Source organism: Pseudophryne corroboree, chromosome 4 (assembly GCF_028390025.1).
Source record: "Pseudophryne corroboree isolate aPseCor3 chromosome 4, aPseCor3.hap2, whole genome shotgun sequence".
Lineage (NCBI taxonomy): Eukaryota > Metazoa > Chordata > Amphibia > Anura > Myobatrachidae > Pseudophryne > Pseudophryne corroboree.
Genome location: NC_086447.1, coordinates 924,730,930 through 924,751,361, shown reverse-complemented (window position 1 = coordinate 924,751,361; position 20,432 = coordinate 924,730,930). Strand labels below are relative to the sequence as shown.

Below are 20,432 nucleotides of genomic sequence, written 5' to 3'. Positions count from 1 at the left end.
TAAACATGGACCCATCTGTAGGATAGACATCGAGCACAGTGGCAGCATTTAACCATCTATAGTCCAAAGAGAACTGGGTGCCTCCACATTTCTTTGTGGAGGCACCACCGGGGTAACCCAGTAGCTATGGGACCTTTGAATACCCCTTACTGCAGCATTTCCTCGATTTCCCTCTTAAGCTACATACATGCAGGCTTCCCTTTCATAATAAGCCTTAATCATGTCAATGTGATTTACCTTGTGCTTTTTACATCCCTCCTTGGCCACCACATACAGTTTGGGCACCCCAGGCAAAAATTCATTTTAATGTGCAAAAAGAAGCCAAGGAAAGATGGAAAAATCTCCAAAAGGCATCAAATTACAGATTAGACATTCTTATAACATGTCAAAAAAAGTTTGATTTTATTTCCATCATTTACACTTTCATAAGAACAGAAAACAAAAAATGGCGTCTGCAAAAGTTTGGGCACCCTGCAGAGTTAATACCTTGTACTGCCCCCTTTGGACAGCTGAGACCTGGCAGTGTCATGGTTTGTTCTCAATCATCATCTGGAAAGACCAGGTGATGTCAATCTCAAAGGTTTTAAAAGCCCAGACTCATCTGGCCTTGCTCCAACAATCAGCACCATGGGTTCCTCTAAGCAGTTGTGTAGAACACAAACTGGGAATAGTTGACGCTCACAAAGCAGGAGAAGGCTATAAGAAGATAGCAAAGCGTTATCAGATGCCCATATCCTCTGTTCGGAATGTAATTAAGAAATGGCAGTCATCAGAAACAGTGGAAGTTAAAGCAAGATCTGGAAGACCAAGAAAAATATCAGACAGAACAGCTCGCAGGATTGTGAGAAAAGCAAGTCGAAATCCACGTTTGACTGCACGATCCCTCCAGGAAGATCTGGCAGACACTGGAGTTGTGGTACACTATTCCACTATAAAGAGATACTTGTACAAATATGGTCTTCATGGAAGAGTCATCAGAAGAAAACCTCTTCTACGTCCTCACCACAAAAAAACAGCGTTTGAAGTTTGCAAATGAACATATAGACAAGCCTGATGCATTTTAGAATAAAGTTCTGTGGACCGATGAGGTTAAAATCAAACTTTTTGGCCGGAATGAGCAAAGGTAAGTTTGGAGAACGAAGGGCACAGAATTTAATGAAAAGAACCTCTGTCCAACTGTTAAGCATGGGGGTGGATCAATCATGCTTTGGGGTTGTATTGCAGCCAGTGGCACAGGGAACATTTCACGAGTAGAAGGAAAAATGGATTCAATAAGATTTCAGCAAATTTTGGATGCTAACTTGATGCCATCTGTGAAAAAGCTGAAGTTAAAGAGAGGCTGGCTGCTACAAATGGATAATGATCCTAAACACACCTCAAAATCCACGGTGTATTACATCAAGAGGCGTAAACTGAAGGTTTTGCCATGGCCTTCACAATCTCCTGACCTCAACATAATTGAGAATCTATGGATAGACCTTAAAAGAGCAGTGCATCACAGACAGCCCAGGAATCTCAAAGAACTGGAAGACTTTTGTAAGGAAGAATGGGTGAAGATACCTCAAACAAGAATTGAAAGACCCTTGGCTGGCTACAAAAAGCGTTTACAAGCTGTGATACTTGCCAAAGGGGGTAGTACAAGGTATTAACTCTGCAGGGTGCCCAAACTTTTGCAGACGCCATTTATTGTTTTCTGTTCTTTTGAAAGTGTAAATGATGGAAATAAAATCAAACTTTTTTGACATGTTATAAGAATGTCTAATCTGTAATTTGATGCCTTTTGGAGATTTTTCCATCTTTCCTTGGCTTCTTTTTGCACATTAAAATGAATTTTTGCCTGGGGTGCCCAAACTTTCAATCCCCATTGTAGTTAACATCATGTGCTGTACCATAGTATGGGGGCCTCCCAGTCAGCCTGTAACTCGTTCTACCGCATAGGGACCAACACAAGAACCTTCTGTGCCACCTCAAATATGCGTTGCTGGAAAGAGCTCTGCGGGGCACCTGTAATGTTTGGGGAGATGGCCTAATTGTGGGGGGCATGGCCACGCCCCCTTCATAAAAACAAAGAAAGTATTTGTATTGCGCGACGAGTGGGGGGTGCTGTAAAGTCCCTCAGTCAAGGGCGAATTGATGAGGGACACGATCAGTATGATCGCTCCCCGACAGGCAGAGGCTGCTGTCAGGCAAAGGGTGGGTGGCGGCAGACCTAGACCCCTCCATCAGGCCTGGGTAATTAGTACTTTCACAGATCACTGATTCCAACCAAAATGTGATTGGGATTGGTAGATCAGGTTGTCCTTTATGTTGGATTGCACAGATCAACTGGGGTTGTAGATTGCTAGTGTATGGTAACAATCAGCAGATGTGCAGACCATTACTACTAAACTGATAAGCAGTTCAAGATTGGCAGATCTGTATTTGCTGAAAGTGATCTGCAAATCACTGATACCCCTTTCATATCGCATCAAAAACCCAGTATATTGCAGAGTTTTAGCCGTGTCAACCCGGGTCAAAATGTGAAAGCACCATAGTGAATTTACTGGGACCAACAACCCGGTATTTTAAACCGTGTAAAAAGAAGGATCCTACACGGTTCTGACCCGGTTCATTTGGCAGTGTGAAAGCCTCAGACCCGGTATATTCAACCCTGGCATCTTAAAAAGGAGGTGATAGGCTGTCTCCCTGCATGATGTCACCAGCCTGCACCCGGAAATAACAGGCAGCACTTTGTAAACAGTGGGTGAGCTTTTATACAGCATTCACAGTGCATATGGCAACCTGGAGTGATAACGAAGGTAGGGAGTTGTTGGGGATTAGGGGGGAGGTTGAAATCGCCAAGCAAATTACAGGCGCTGTAAAGGATGCAATAACCTATAAAAACACAGCTGAGACTATCACAAAGTCTCTACAGACATGTGATCTGTCGGCCATTATTGTTGCACTGCTCAGAGCCCCTCCTTTCACTGTGAAACGTCATATGTAAGACAGAAAAGTCCATTTAAAATGACATCACAGTGTTTTAAATGGGTGAACCAGGTTTAGTGTGAAAGGCACCAACCCGGGAATATCCCGGTAATAACACGGCTCCAAAGTGCAATGTGAAAGGGGTATAGCGTGTTCAAACCCGGGTCGGACGCAGGTTCAAACGCCGGTTCCTTACCGGGTTTGCAATGTGAAAGCGGTATAAGACACATCTGTAATGTATGGGCGCAGATTGGTGGATTGCGGAATCTTTAAATCTGGGGGAAAAATCTCAGAATCTGCAGATTGTGTTTTTGTGATTGCTGATGTATGGGGGCCTTTAATAAACATAAATGACTACATATTGCCTAAAGACCCCCATACATCAGCAAGCACAAAAATAAATTCCCATATTCTGTGATTTTCCCCCCGCAATTTAAATATTCCCAAATCCACTAATCTGCACCCCCATACATTACAGATACGCTGCCTTGCTAAAGTATTCACCCCCTTTGCATTTTTCATGTTTTGTTGCCTCACAACCTGGAATTAAAATGGATTGTTTGAAGGTTTGCATCATTACATTCACAGAACATGGCTACAACTTTAAAGATTTTTTAATGTGAAGCAAACAACAAATAGGACAAAATAACCGAAAACTTCAGAGTGCAGAACTATTCACCCCCTAAAGTCAGTACTTTGTAGAGCCACCTTTTGCTGCAATTACAGCTGCAAGTCTCTATGAGCTTGCCACATCTTGCCACTGGGATTTTTGCCCATTCCTCAAGGCAAAACTGCTCCAGCTCCTTCATGTTGGATGGTTTCCGCTTGTGAACAGCAATCTTCAAGTCTGACCACAGATTCTCAATTGGATTGAGATCTGGGCTTTGACTAGGCCATTCCAACACATGGAATGTGTTTGAATGGCCTAGTTTCCCCTTAAACCACTTTAAATGTTTCCCCTTAAACCACTCGAGTGTTGCTTTAGCAGTATACTTCGGGTCATTGTCCTGCTGGAAGGTGAACCTCCGTCCCGGTCTCAAATCACAGGCAGACTGAAACAGGTTTTGCTCAGGATTATCCCTGTATTTAGCACCATCCATCTTTCCCTCGACTCGAAACAGTTTCCCAGTCCCTGCTGCTGAAAAACATCCCCACAGCATGATGCTGCCACCACCATGTTTCACTGTGGGGATGGTGTTCTTGGGGTGATGGATGTGTTGGGTTTGCGCCAGATATAGCGTTTTCCTTGGTGGCTGAAAAAAGTTAAATTTTAGTCTCATCTGACCAGGGCACCTTCCTCCATACATTTGGGGAGTCGTCCACATACCTTTTGGCAAACTCAAAACGTGCCTTCTTATTTTTAATACTAAGTAATGGTTTTTTTCTGTCCACTCTTCCATAAAGCCCAGCTCTATGGAGTGTACAGCTTATTGTGGTCACATGGTAGATACACCAGTCTCTGCTGCGGAACTCTGCAGCTCCTTCAGGGTTATCTTTGGTCTCTGTGCTGCCTCTCTGATTAATGCCCTCCTTGCCTGGTCTGTGAGTTTTGGTGACCAGCCCTCTCTTGGCAAGTTTGTTGTGGTACCATGTTGTTTCCATTTGAAGATGATGGATTTGATGGAACTCCGGGGGATCACCAAAGATTTGGATATTTTTTATAACCCAACCCTGACGTACTTCTCAACAACTTTGTCCCTGACTTGTTTGGAGAGCTCCTTGGTCTTCATGGTGTGATGCCTCTTGCTTAGTGGTGTTGCAACCTCTGGGGCCTTTCAGAAAAGGTGTGTTTATACTGACAGATCATGTGACACTTAGATTGCACACAGGTGGACTTCATTTCACTAATTATGTGACTTCTGAAGGTAATTGTTTGCACCAGAACTTTTGAGGGGCTTCATAGCAAAGGGGGTGAATACATATGCACTTGCCAATTTTCAAATTTTTAGTTATACAGGTTGAGTATCCCATATCCAAATATTCCGAAATACGGAATATTCCGAAATACGGACTTTTTTGAGTGAGAGTGAGATAGTGAAACCTTTGTTTTTTGATGGCTCAATGTACACAAACTTTGTTTAAAACACAAAGTTATTAAAAATATTGTATTAAATGACCTTTGTGAGCTTTGTGTATAAGGTGTATATGAAACATAAATGAATTGTGTGAATGTAAACACACTTTGTTTAATGCACAAAGTTATAAAAAATATTGGCTAAAATGACCTTCAGGCTGTGTGTATAAGGTGTATATGTAACATAAATGCATCCTGTGCTTATCTTTAGGTCCCATCACCATGATATCTCATTGTGGTATGCAATTATTCCAAAATACGGAAAAATCTGATATCCAAAATACCTCTGGTCCCAAGCATTTTGGATAAGGGAGACTCAACCTGTAATAACATTATATACATTTTTCTCATTTCACTTCACCAACTTAGACTATTTTGTGCAGATCCATCACATAAAATTCAGATAAATAAAAAATTAAATTACAGGTTGTAATGTAGCAATGATTTGCAGATCATTTTCATCAAATACAGATCTGTCAATCTTGAATGGCTCATCAGTTTACAATATGCCGGGCTGGGGACGGTAGTGTAAAGGGGTCTGAGGCGGGTCGCACCTGGGAAGCACCCGTGTACGGCTCCCGGGTGCGACCCGCCAATAGCGGTGTGAAAGGGGTATAACAATCTACAGCCCCAATTGATCTGTGAATTTAAACATGCTGGACAACCGCATTTCACAATCCCAATAGACTTTTGGTCTGAATCTGCGATCTATGATCCCCATACATTGCAGATGTATTTGCGCAATCATCTGCAAAATGCCAAATTGCTCTAATTGATTTCTGATGTATGGGGGTCTTAATATCGTATGATCCATAATAATCCCAACATTTGTAAATGGAAGTACCTCTTTATGCCTCTTTATTTGTAACAGAAACTCCCCTTTGTATAAGCTGCATTTTGCACTCTCACCATTACAATCCATTGTGAATGCAGCTGCGAGGCCTTTCTTCCTCGCTAGACGTTCATCGTCTGCAGATCCGCTCTGTCAGTCCCTCCATTGGTTACCTGTATTCTACTGTATTCAGTATAAAATACTTTACTCACACACAAGGCCATTAACCAAACTACACCAATGTATATCTCTTCACTTATCTCAAAATATCTCCCAACCCAACCTCTCCGCTCTTCACAAGACTTTCCTCTAGTCTCCAAACCTCCAAGCGTTCCCTAAAAACTCACCTCTTCAGACAAGCATATCAAATTCCGGAAACCGCCCACATGAACTTCATAAGATTTCCTATCCAATAACAGTACAGTCCACACACATCCTCATATTTTCTCTCTCTTCACTTTCCCTTCCTCCTGATCCTGATTCATCATCACTGTGTGACCTTATCTATCATACAGCCCACCAAGAACCTTTGAAATCTGGTCCACCATTATGCAATAAATAACACCTATCTTTTTCTATCAATGCCTATTTTCCTATAGAGTGTAAGCTTGCGAGCAGGGCCCTCCTACCTCTATGTCTGCAGGAGCGGATCTAGGCACGGGTAAGCAGGGCGGGCAACCGGGGCGTTGTGGCTCGCGGGCGGAGGCGCCCACCTGCACCCTGCATCCTGTATCTTACTCCCCAGCTGCAGCAGGTGCCATTGACAGACACTAGAGGTCATAATTGACCTCTAGTGTCTGTGCTGCGCTATGGGAGAGACGTCATGACGTCTCTCCCATAGAGAGGAGCGGGCGGTCAGAGAAGGAGCAGCGGCAGCGGGCGGGAAGCAGGAGCGGGGCTGGTGAGTATTGTTTGTTTGTTTTTTGTGTGTAAGCGGTGCTACTGAGGGCACAGCTACTAGGGTCAAACCTACTGGGGGCACAGCTACTAGGGTCAAACCTACTGGGGGCACAGCTACTAGGGTCAAACCTACTGGGGGCACAGCTACTAGGGTCAAACCTACTGGGGGCACAGCTACAGGGGGCACAGCTAAGCTACAGGGGGCACAACTACTGGGGGCAAACCTACTGGGGGCACAGTTACAGGGGGCACAGCTAAGCTACAGGGGGCATAACTACTGGAGGCAAATCTACTGGGGGCACAGCTACAGGGGGCACAGCTAAGCTACAGGGGGCATAACTACTGGGGGCACAGCTACAGGGGGCACAACTACTGGGGGCAAATCTACCGGGGGCACAGCTACAGGGGGCACAACTACTGGGGGCACAGCTACAGGGGGCACAACTACTGGGGGCAAATCTATTGGGGGCACAGCTACAGGGGGCACAACTACTGGGGGCATAACTACTGGGGCATAACTTTGGCCACGCCCCTTCCCTATGAAGCCACGCCACTATTTTTGACGTGCACAGAAGGTGCGCACTAACTCTGTTTTACCTGTCGGGGGGGGGGGGGGCACAGGAAATTTTCACCCTGGGCTCCACAAGGTCTAGAACCGGCCCTGTCTGTCTGTTAATACCCAGTATTGTTTTATAACTGTTGTTTCCAATTGTAAAGTGCAATGGAATATATAAGAAACTGTTAATAAATAAATAATGTTGCTCTAGTGCAGGAAGCGGCTTCCTTACATCGAGCTGCAGAGGCTGAATTACTGCCAGCTGGGGCTTTCTTAGGGGCATACCAGAGCCGGAGTTTCTAGGAAGTGTCCCAGCGGTGGGCAGTAAGCAGCCAGCTCCTGTATTACAGCTGTTCCTGCGTTTTTCCTGACAGCTTTATAAGCCAGTCACTAATAGCCCAGACCTGCGCAGACATAATTATGTAGCTGTGCTTCTCTACATTCACTTCCCTGGTGCAAATCACACATGATTTACGCACAGATGCCGACAATGATACAAAGTGTAAGCTCTTGGGGCACTTTCCTTGTTTATAGTGCCATAAATATAGGATCAAAGGAGGGAAAACTGCTGCATTTACAGCTCATTATTTGAGATGTTAGTTATACTGTAGTTCTACATCACAGAAGCCATAAGACATGGATTATATATTAGTGATGAGCGCCTGAAATTTTTCGGGTTTTGTGTTTTGGTTTTGGGTTCGGTTCCGCGGCCGTGTTTTGGGTTCGACCGCGTTTTGGCAAAACCTCACCGAATTTTTTTTGTCGGATTCGGGTGTGTTTTGGATTCGGGTGTTTTTTTCAAAAAACCCTAAAAAACAGCTTAAATCATAGAATTTGGGGGTCATTTTGATCCCATATTATTATTAACCTCAAAAACCATAATTTCCACTCATTTTCAGTCTATTCTGAATACCTCACAATATTATTTTTAGTCCTAAAATTTGCACCGAGGTCGCTGGATGACTAAGCTAAGCGACCCTAGTGGCCGACACAAACACCTGGCCCATCTAGGAGTGGCACTGCAGTGTCACGCAGGATGTCCCTTCCAAAAAACCCTCCCCAAACAGCACATGACGCAAAGAAAAAAAGAGGCGCAATGAGGTAGCTGTGTGAGTAAGATTAGCGACCCTAGTGGCCGACACAAACACCGGGCCCATCTAGGAGTGGCACTGCAGTGTCACGCAGGATGTCCCTTCCAAAAAACCCTCCCCAAACAGCACATGACGCAAAGAAAAAAAGAGGCGCAATGAGGTAGCTGTGTGAGTAAGATTAGCGACCCTAGTGGCCGACACAAACACCGGGCCCATCTAGGAGTGGCACTGCAGTGTCACGCAGGATGGCCCTTCCAAAAAACCCTCCCCAAACAGCACATGACGCAAAGAAAAAAAGAGGCGCAATGAGGTAGCTGACTGTGTGAGTAAGATAAGCGACCCTAGTGGCCGACACAAACACCGGGCCCATTTAGGAGTGGCACTGCAGTGTCACGCAGGATGTCCCTTCCAAAAAACCCTCCCCAAACAGCACATGACGCAAAGAAAAAGAAAAGAAAAAAGAGGTGCAAGATGGAATTGTCCTTGGGCCCTCCCACCCACCCTTATGTTGTATAAACAAAACAGGACATGCACACTTTAACCAACCCATCATTTCAGTGACAGGGTCTGCCACACGACTGTGACTGATATGACGGGTTGGTTTGGACCCCCCCCAAAAAAGAAGCAATTAATCTCTCCTTGCACAAACTGGCTCTACAGAGGCAAGATGTCCACCTCATCATCATCCTCCGATATATCACCGTGTACATCCCCCTCCTCACAGATTATCAATTCGTCCCCACTGGAATCCACCATCTCAGCTTCCTGTGTACTTTGTGGAGGCAATTGCTGCTGGTCAATGTCTCCGCGGAGGAATTGATTATAATTCATTTTAATGAACATCATCTTCTCCACATTTTCTGGATGTAACCTCGTACGCCGATTGCTGACAAGGTGAGCGGCGGCACTAAACACTCTTTCGGAGTACACACTTGTGGGAGGGCAACTTAGGTAGAATAAAGCCAGTTTGTGCAAGGGCCTCCAAATTGCCTCTTTTTCCTGCCAGTATAAGTATGGACTGTGTGACGTGCCTACTTGGATGCGGTCACTCATATAATCCTCCACCATTCTTTCAATGGGGAGAGAATCATATGCAGTGACAGTAGACGACATGTCCGTAATCGTTGTCAGGTCCTTCAGTCCGGACCAGATGTCAGCATCAGCAGTCGCTCCAGACTGCCCTGCATCACCGCCAGCGGGTGGGCTCGGAATTCTGAGCCTTTTCCTCGCACCCCCAGTTGCGGGAGAATGTGAAGGAGGAGATGTTGACAGGTCGCGTTCCGCTTGACTTGACAATTTTCTCACCAGCAGGTCTTTCAACCCCAGCAGACTTGTGTCTGCCGGAAAGAGAGATCCAAGGTAGGCTTTAAATCTAGGATCGAGCATGGTGGCCAAAATGTAGTGCTCTGATTTCAACAGATTGACCACCCGTGAATCCTTGTTAAGCGAATTAAGGGCTCCATCCACAAGTCCCACATGCCTAGCGGAATCGCTCCGTGTTAGCTCCTCCTTCAATGTCTCCAGCTTCTTCTGCAAAAGCCTGATGAGGGGAATGACCTGACTCAGGCTGGCAGTGTCTGAACTGACTTCACGTGTGGCAAGTTCAAAGGGCAGCAGAACCTTGCACAACGTTGAAATCATTCTCCACTGCGCTTGAGACAGGTGCATTCCACCTCCTATATCGTGCTCAATTGTATAGGCTTGAATGGCCTTTTGCTGCTCCTCCAACCTCTGAAGCATATAGAGGGTTGAATTCCACCTCGTTACCACTTCTTGCTTCAGATGATGGCAGGGCAGGTTCAGTAGTTTTTGGTGGTGCCTGTACGCCGAAAGTGTCCCGTAATTCTTCTGGCCACCGACAGCATCTCTTGCACGCCCCTGTCGTTTTTTAAATAATTCTGCACCACCAAATTCAAGGTATGTGCAAAACATGGGACGTGCTGGAATTTGCCCATATTTAATGCACACACAATATTGCTGGCGTTGTCCGATGCCACAAATCCACAGGAGAGTCCAATTGGGGTAAGCCATTCCGCGATGATCTTCCTCAGTTGCCGTAAGAGGTTTTCAGCTGTGTGCGTATTCTGGAAAGCGGTGATACAAAGCGTAGCCTGCCTAGGAAAGAGTTGGCGTTTGCGAGATGCTGCTACTGGTGCCGCCGCTGCTGTTCTTGCGGCGGGAGTCCATACATCTACCCAGTGGGCTGTCACAGTCATATAGTCCTGACCCTGCCCTGCTCCACATGTCCGTGGTTAAGTGGACATTGGGTACAGCTGCATTTTTTAGGACACTGGTGACTCTTTTTCTGAGGTCTGTGTACATTTTCGGTATCGCCTGCCTAGAGAAATGGAACCTAGATGGTATTTGGTACCGGGGACACAGTACCTCCAACAAGTCTCTAGTTGGCTCTGCAGTAATGATGGATACCGGAACCACGTTTCTCACCACCCAGGATGCCAAGGCCTCAGTTATCCGCTTTGCAGTAGGATGACTGCTGTGATATTTCATCTTCCTCGCAAAGGACTGTTGGACAGTCAATTGCTTGGTGGAAGTAGTAAAAGTGGTCTTACGACTTCCCCTCTGGGATGACCATCGACTCCCAGCAGCAACAACAGCAGCGCCAGCAGCAGTAGGCGTTACACGCAAGGATGCATCGGAGGAATCCCAGGCAGGAGAGGAATCATCAGAATTGCCAGTGACATGGCCTGCAGGACTATTGGCATTCCTGGGGAAGGAGGAAATTGATACTGAGGGAGTTGGTGGGGTGGTTTTTGCGTGAGCTTGGTTACAAGAGGAAGGGATTTACTGGTCAGTGGACTGCTTCCGCTGTCACCCAAAGTTTTTGAACTTGTCACTGACTTATTATGAATGCGCTGCAGGTGACGTATAAGGGAGGATGTTCCGAGGTGGTTAACGTCCTTACCCCTACTTATTACAGCTTGACAAAGGGAACACACGGCTTGACACCTGTTGTCCGCATTTCTGTTGAAATACCTCCACACCGAAGAGCTGATTTTTTTTGGTATTTTCACCAGGCATGTCAACGGCCATATTCCTCCCACGGACAACAGGTGTCTCCCCGGGTGCCTGACTTAAACAAACCACCTCACCATCAGAATCCTCCTGGTCAATTTCCTCCCCAGCGCCAGCAACACCCATATCCTCCTCATCCTGGTGTACTTCAACACTGACATCTTCAATCTGACTATCAGGAACTGGACTGCGGGTGCTCCTTCCAGCACTTGCAGGGGGCGTGCAAATGGTGGAAGGCGCATGCTCTTCACGTCCAGTGTTGGGAAGGTCAGGCATCGCAACCGACACAATTGGACTCTCCTTGTGGATTTGGGATTTCGAAGAACGCACAGTTCTTTGCGGTGCTACTGCTTTTGCCAGCTTGAGTCTTTTCATTTTTCAAGCGAGAGGCTGAGTGCCTCCATCCTCATGTGAAGCTGAACCACTAGCCATGAACATAGGCCAGGGCCTCAGCCGTTCCTTGCCACTCCGTGTGGTAAATGGCATATTGGCAAGTTTACGCTTCTCCTCCGACAATTTTATTTTAGGTTTTGGAGTCCTTTTTTTACTGATATTTGGTGTTTTGGATTTGACATGCTCTGTACTATGACATTGGGCATCGGCCTTGGCAGACGACGTTGCTGGCATTTCATCGTCTCGGCCATGACTAGTGGCAGCAGCTTCAGCACGAGGTGGAAGTGGATCTTGATCTTTCCCTAATTTTGGAACCTCAACATTTTTGTTCTCCATATTTTAATAGGCACAACTAAAAGGCACCTCAGGTAAACAATGGAGATGGATGGATACTAGTATACAATTATGGACGGACTGCCAAGTGCCGACACAGAGGTAGCTACAGCCGTGGACTACCGTACTGTACTGTGTCTGCTGCTAATATAGACTGGTTGATAAAGAGATGTAGTAGTATGTATGTATAAAGAAGAAAGAAAAAAAAAACCACGGGTAGGTGGTATACAATTATGGACGGACTGCCGAGTGCCGACACAGAGGTAGCTACAGCCGTGAACTACCGTACTGTACTGTGTCTGCTGCTAATATAGACTGGTTGATAAAGAGATGTAGTAGTATGTATGTATAAAGAAGAAAGAAAAAAAAACCTCGGGTAGGTGGTATACAATTATGGATGGACTGCCGAGTGCCGACACAGAGGTAGCTACAGCCGTGGACTACCGTACTGTACTGTGTCTGCTGCTAATATAGACTGGTTGATAAAGAGATGTAGTAGTATGTATGTATAAAGAAGAAAGAAAAAAAAACCTCGGGTAGGTGGTATACAATTATGGACGGACTGCCGAGTGCCGACACAGAGGTAGCTACAGCCGTGAACTACCGTACTGTACTGTGTCTGCTGCTAATATAGACTGGTTGATAAAGAGATGTAGTAGTATGTATGTATAAAGAAGAAAGAAAAAAAAACCACGGGTAGGTGGTATACAATTATGGACGGACTGCCGAGTGCCGACACAGAGGTAGCTACAGCCGTGAACTACCGTACTGTACTGTGTCTGCTGCTAATATAGACTGGTTGATAAAGAGATGTAGTAGTATGTATGTATAAAGAAGAAAGAAAAAAAAACACGGGTAGGTGGTATACAATTATGGACGGACTGCCGAGTGCCGACACAGAGGTAGCTACAGCCGTGGACTACCGTACTGTACTGTGTCTGCTGCTAATATAGACTGGTTGATAAAGAGATGTAGTAGTATGTATGTATAAAGAAGAAATAAAAAAAAACCTCGGGTAGGTGGTATACAATTATGGACGGACTGCCGAGTGCCGACACAGAGGTAGCTACAGCCGTGAACTACCGTACTGTACTGTGTCTGCTGCTAATATAGACTGGTTGATAAAGAGATGTAGTAGTATGTATGTATAAAGAAGAAAGAAAAAAAAAACACGGGTAGGTGGTATACAATTATGGACGGACTGCCGAGTGCCGACACAGAGGTAGCTACAGCCGTGGACTACCGTACTGTACTGTGTCTGCTGCTAATATAGACTGGTTGATAAAGAGATGTAGTAGTTTGTATGTATAAAGAAGAAAGAAAAAAAAACCACGGGTAGGTGGTATACAATTATGGACGGACTGCCGAGTGCCGACACAGAGGTAGCTACAGCCGTGAACTACCGTACTGTACTGTGTCTGCTGCTAATATAGACTGGTTGATAAAGAGATGTAGTAGTATGTATGTATAAAGAAGAAAGAAAAAAAAACCACGGGTAGGTGGTATACAATTATGGACGGACTGCCGAGTGCCGACACAGAGGTAGCTACAGCCGTGGACTACCGTACTGTACTGTGTCTGCTGCTAATATAGACTGGTTGATAAAGAGATGTAGTAGTATGTATGTATAAAGAAGAAAGAAAAAAAAACCACGGGTAGGTGGTATACAATTATGGATGGACTGCCGAGTGCCGACACAGAGGTAGCTACAGCCGTGAACTACCGTACTGTGTCTGCTGCGACTGGATGATAAATAATGATATAAAAAATATATATATATCACTACTGCAGCCGGACAGGTATATATTATATAATGACGGACCTGCTGGACACTGTCTGTCAGCAGAATGAGTTTTTTATAGAATAAAAAAAAAACCACCACACAAGTGAAGTCACACGACGAGTGTTTAACTTTTTCAGGCAATCACAATATAGTATACTACTAACTATACTGGTGGTCAGTGTGGTCAGGTCACTGGTCAGTCACACTGGCAGTGGCACTCCTGCAGCAAAAGTGTGCACTGTTTAATTTTAATATAATATGTACTCCTGGCTCCTGCTATAACCTATAACTGGCACTGCAGTGCTCCCCAGTCTCCCCCACAATTATAAGCTGTGTGAGCTGAGCACAGTCAGATATATATACATAGATGATGCAGCACACTGGGCTGAGCAGTGCACACAGATATGGTATGTGACTGAGTCACTGTGTGTATCGTTTTTTTCAGGCAGAGAACGGATATATTAAATAAAACTGCACTGTCTGGTGGTCACTGTGGTCAGTCACTAGTAAACTCTGCACTCTCTACACTTCTACAGTACTCCTAAGCTCCAGTAAATCAGGTCAATCTCTCTCTCTCTCTTCTAATCTAAATGGAGAGGACGCCAGCCACGTCCTCTCCCTATCAATCTCAATGCACGTGTGAAAATGGCGGCGACGCGCGGCTCCTTATATAGAATCCGAGTCTCGCGAGAATCCGACAGCGTCATGATGACGTTCGGGCGCGCTCGGGTTAACCGAGCAAGGCGGGAGGATCCGAGTCTGCTCGGACCCGTGAAAAAAACCATGAAGTTCGGGCGGGTTCGGATTCAGAGAAACCGAACCCGCTCATCTCTATTATATATCACATAGAATTTCCTTTTCCATGCAAAGTAGTAAATCCTAACACTCAAGTAATTTTAGGCAAATGGTGTTGGCTAAATAATAACTTACAAGACACATTAGTTAAAAAGCAGAAGGAATGTTAGCAGTTACCTATAACAGAGCTGAACCTGTAATAAATATAATATACTGTCAGTACAGTTCTTGTAGCACATTCATTGTAAAACTGTCCCACAGTTCCCTGTGTTGTAACTCTCTTATAGACATATACTGTATATATACAGTATACGGATTGGGACGATCACTTCATTATGTGTGAGCTGCCCGGGGAAAATATAAAGGGTGCAATATACAAGATATAGCATGGCTTTTTTTTTAGATAATGAAGTAGATAGCACACAAGAAGGAATGGCGCCAATAAGATATCCTGTCTAGACTGCAGCTAATGACTGAAAGGAGTTTTCCCAAACTCCCCAAAGGTAGATATTAAGAGTAATAAAACTTCTACGAGGATATGAAGCAATAAGTCCAATATTAGGTGATGGGTAGTGTGACCGGAGACTCTGGCGGCCACATGGTTAATGGCGACCACGGCACGTAAGGGGTTAAACCCCAAGTGCCCAGCGCCATTTTGAGGACAATAGGTGCTTGGCACCACTTTTAAACTATGCACTGGCGCTAGGCGCCATCTTTAAATGTATTGTGGGTGATAGGCACCGGGTATTTAAAATATGTTTAATAATGTGTCATATGTTATATCGCTGCGCAGTGCGCAGTTGGAGAATGATGGACAGTTATAGAACTGCACGGACAGGGCACGTATGAGAAAAGTACAAGGTATTTTGTTTCTAAAAGACCTTGACGATTGTTGTTCAGCAACTTGTACATAGGAAGTCATCTGTTAATTGTCCTAGCTAAAGCAGGGTGGCAATTAGCAGGCCTTTTGGTGGGTAAACATTCTCTTTCAGGTACAAACTAAGGTTTGGAAAGAAGACTGTGCTTTCAGCATCTCCTGTGGTGTGATAACTCAAAACTGGTTTTGCATGGAGACACAAGTGGCTGCTAAATCAGATTGTACTTTGCGAATGTAAACTAGTGGGTTTCATGTAACAACAGTTTGATGTAAGATTTCCTAGGCTGCATTATGAGTGATGCAGATTATGTTTAATTTATAAGAATGTTGTCTATGTGTGAGAGGGTGAATGCAATTGAAATTCAAGTTATATTTACATTTGTGAAAGAGACAGGAACATGGTAATCAGATTGTGTTTGGGAAAGCCACTGGTTTGGTTATATATGAAGAGGAGCAGAACATTGCTTTATCTAATTCTTATCTTTTGAAATGTAACTTGTATTTATTTATATTTTGTGCAATAACCTGATTGGTTGGAGAAGACAGGGAGGGCTTACCCCCCTGTGGTACTGTGTAGAACTGAGATAAAAAGGGGAGGCCTGTGAGCCTCCAGTGTGTATTATACCATTTTGATTCTGCTGTAACATCTTGCTGTATTGCTGAGCCTTTTTGAAGGCTGTTTTTGGGCAAATAAAGATCTTCTGCCTAAAGACGACCGCGTCATCTTGTGACCTACAGGGCTATGCGAAACCTAGCCCCGTTCACCGGCTGTCCAGGGTGAACCAGCGTCTCCAAGTTCCGCCTTCCGATAGCTACCGGTAGAGGCCTAGTCAGGCGACTAGTGGGGATTCGTCAACACCACACAGGTGTGGTAAGGCAGTGTGTCGGCACATACAGAGCAGAACCATGGTTCCAAACATCACAGCAGGTTAGGAGTTTGGTGGTGGCAGCATAAACCCGCCCACGGCGCAGTGGGTGGAGTCAATAACAGACGGTTACTGATGGTAAGTGGGAATCCCCTATGTGGCCAGGTCCCGTGTGACCTGAACATCTATTCTGAGCACTGGGGACGGGACACGAAAGTGGTGAGGGATTTTCGTATGGGACCGTCCGGTCACATGTAGCCTCATTTACTCACAATGAGAAAAGGATGTCCAATCGGAGGTTATACATTTTCAAATGACAATAGTTTTCATTTAATGCAACAGCCCGACTGGACATTATAAAGGAATGAAAGGATGTCTGAGGGCATGTAGATGGTCATTATAGAGACATGGGAAGTCTGCAGAATATATTTGGCTTATGGAGGGGACTGAGGTCATGTGGGGGTCTGATGGGTGTTATAGAGACATGGGGAGTCTGTTGGGAATATATTTGGCTTGTGGGGAGGTTTGAGGGCATGTGAGGGTCTGATGGACATTATGGGGCATGGGGAGTCTGTTGGGAATATATTTGGCTTTTAGGGAGGAATGAGGGCATGTGGGGGGTCTGATGGACATTTTAGAGACATGGGGAATCTGTTGGGAATATATTTGGCTTTTAGGGAGGAATGAGGGCATGTGGGGGGTCTGATGGGCATTATAGGGGCATGGGGAGTATGTTGGGAAAATATTTGGCCTGTGGGGAGGACTGAGGTCATGTGGGGGGGTCTGATGGGCATTAGAGGGGTATGGGGAGTTTGTTGGGAATATATTTGTCTTTTAGGGAGGAATGAGGGCATGTGAGAGGTCTGATGGGCATTATAGGGGCATGGGGAGTATGTTGGGAATATATTTGGCTTGTGGGGAGGACTGAGAGCATGGGGGGGTCTGATGGGCATTATAAAGACATGGGGAGTCTGTTGGGAATATATTTGGCCTGTGGGGGTACTGTGGGCATGTGTGGGGAGTCTGGTGGGCATTATAGAGACATAGGAAGTGTGTTGGGAATATATTTGGCTTGTGGGGAGGACTGAGGTCATATGGGGGTCTGATGGGCATTATAGGGACATGGGGAGTCTGTTGGGAATATATTTGGCTTGTGGGGAGGACTGAGGTCATGAGGGGGGTCTGATGGGCACTATAGGGACATGGGGAGTCTGTTGGGAATATATTTGGCCTGTGGGGGTATTGTGGGCATGTGTGTGGGGGGGGGGGGTGATGGGCATTATAGAGACATAGGAAGAGTGTTTGGAATATATTTGGCTTGTGGGGAGGACTGAGGGCATGTGGGGGTTCTGATGGGTATTATAGGGGCATTGGGAGCCTTCTGGGAATATTTTTGGCTTGTGGGGAGGACTGAGGGCATGTGGGGGTCTGATGGGCATTATAGGGGCATTGGGTGTCTGTTGGGAATATATTTGGCTTGTGGGGAGGACTGAGGGCATGTGGGGGTCTGATGGTAATATAAATGGCATGTGTGATAACGTTTTTCCCAGGGGTGAAGAGGGAAAATTGCTGAGTTTCTGCAGACACTTTGGAACATGGTTGCCGCATCTCTGTTCTGGCAAAGGGTGAATACCAGAGTTGGTTAAAATAGGGTGCAGTCAAAGACCATAGGCTGAGCTGCTCATGTGATCATGGTAGGACTTGGAGATCACATGACAAAATCCAATATGCAGCCAGACCATTTGTTTACATCTGATGATGCTGTGTTCAGGCATGTTGTAGATGGCCAGGGGATGCACAGATCACAGGGAAACAGCACCGTCGGACATGGTAAGTGGGGCTAAGACCCCGATGTGTAACAGTGGCGCAGGGTACCATCAACAAAGACGCACTGGATAAAGGAATATAGATCACTGACTTATCATTTAATAATGATCCAATATTAATATAATTGAGGTAAATGTCCTGTAATATTTTTCTGTTTTAAATAGAACACGACGTAGCAGTTAATAAGTTACTGGTTGCTATAATGTGGGAATGTGTCCTGTTTTACAGGACACATTCCAGCTGCAGCAGCCAGGGAGCCTGTGTCCCCTGCGGGACAACGTCGCTGACAGCGCTGGGACAGCTTGTCTGTCCCCAGCGCCTGTCAGTGTGTGGCGGCGGGTGTCCGGTGCAGGGATTACCCTTTTCCCTGCACCGGACCAGAGGCTGCGGGGGCATTTGAATGTCGGCGCCCTCCGGGAGCCAATCGCGGCTCCCGGAGCGGCAGCCAATCGGAGAGGGGCGCGGCGAGCCAATCGGCGCTCGCCGCGTCATAGGCCCCGCCCCCGGCGTCTGACGTCAAACGCCGGGCGGGAGCCTGAAGATAGGTCCGCGCGCGGGGGCGCGAAGTCAGAAGAAGACGCCGGGCGGGAGCAGCGGAGAAGGTCATCGGCGCGCCGGAGCGCAGAAGATAGTCCGGCGCGGAGGAGAAGACGACGGCCGTGGGAAGAAGAGCTCCGGTGGCCGCTGAAGAGGCCGGAAGACGTCGGGCTCCTGGAAGAAGATGTCCAGCGGCGGCTGGACGCGGCAAGGAGACGGCGGCGCCGCTGGCCAGGACGGGCTAGCGGCAGAAGACTTCATCCAGGCCGAGAAGCGCTGCAGTGGTGGGAAGCAATTGAGCTGTGCAGTTCCCCACTGCAGCCTTCTCCACCGCAGGTAGGCCCTTCTAAGGTGCCCCCTTCTCTCCTCCCTAGACCACCGGGTGTTCGGGCATTAGGCCCGTGGGCACAGTCAGGCCCTCCCGGCCTGTGGGCACGTAGTCGGGCCCCCCCGGCCCGTGGGGCATTTAGTCGGGCCCTCCAGGCCCGTGGCCACGAGTAGCCGGGGAACCCCCCCTGCCCGGATAGGCAGGCACTAGGCCTGGGGCACAGTTGGGCACTAGGCCCTTAGGAATAGTCAGGCCACAGGCCTGTGGGACGGTTAGGCGGGCATTAGGCCCGAGGGGCATATCAGGCAATAGGCCTGTGGGGCATTAGAGGGCATTAGGCCCTAGTGTATTCTGGCCGAATAGGGTAACATAAGGTGACCCTGGGCGCTAGGCCCAGGTCACCCAACGGGTGACAAGTTTAGGCGGGCGCCAGGCCCGTGGGTGAAGTCAGGCCACCGGCCTGTGCGCAGTCAGGGGGCGCTAGGCCCAGTGAAAAAGTGTTCCCCCGAGGTGAATAAAGGTGGCACTGGGCACTAGGTCCAGGCCACCCTGAGGTGATCAGGTAGGCAGGTCTGCTTGACCTGAGCCCCCGGAGGGTACAGGAGGTGGGTAGGCTGTGCGGCGTCCACCCCCTTCCAGCGGCAGGTAGGAATTAAAGGGACAGCACCGTGTGATCTTGTATTCCGATATTGTGATGTATGTTGTTACCGTGCAGGGCAAAGTGTCTGTTTGTTTTAAGTTTGTGCATAGTTGAGTTGCACCACTCACACGAGCTAGTTTGAGGGCTCTGTTTATGTAGCTAGTGTAGCGGACGCACACTAGGGTAGTTCTAGGCCCTGCACGGCTGTTTGTTTGTTTGTCTCCTTACAGGGACCTGTAAGTGGAGAAGATCGGAGTGCAAGACTTGTGACGGTGAGTAGCATCTGTGTACGTTTGTCCCTTTGTCTGTCCTTGAGCGCTGGAATAGGGATTGCTCACGGACGTGAGAATCCCCTTCATCACACTACGCGCGTGAGTGCGAGTGTGTGAATTCTGGGTGGCTGAGGCTTTGTGCCTGTGATGACCTTTCACCCAACCGGTGAAGGTCGCCGTCACCCTTGGGGTATCCCCTTTTCCGGTGGAAGAAGGGTTGATACCCCCCTTGAGGTAACCTATTCTCTCCTCAGCTCGGTCGTCGGTCAGCTCCGAGAGGGAATCGCCATGTCCGGATCTGATTGAAGATTGCCAGGTCCGTTGAAGG

At 46.9% G+C, this 20,432-nt stretch overlaps 1 protein-coding gene across 1 annotated transcript in view; it reads right to left on the bottom strand.

The window, feature by feature from the left end:
* HHIPL2 (HHIP like 2) overlaps positions 1-20,432 on the bottom strand; it is a 218,598-nt gene that overhangs the window by 127,181 nt on the left and 70,985 nt on the right. The gene's annotated exons all lie outside the window — the stretch shown is intronic.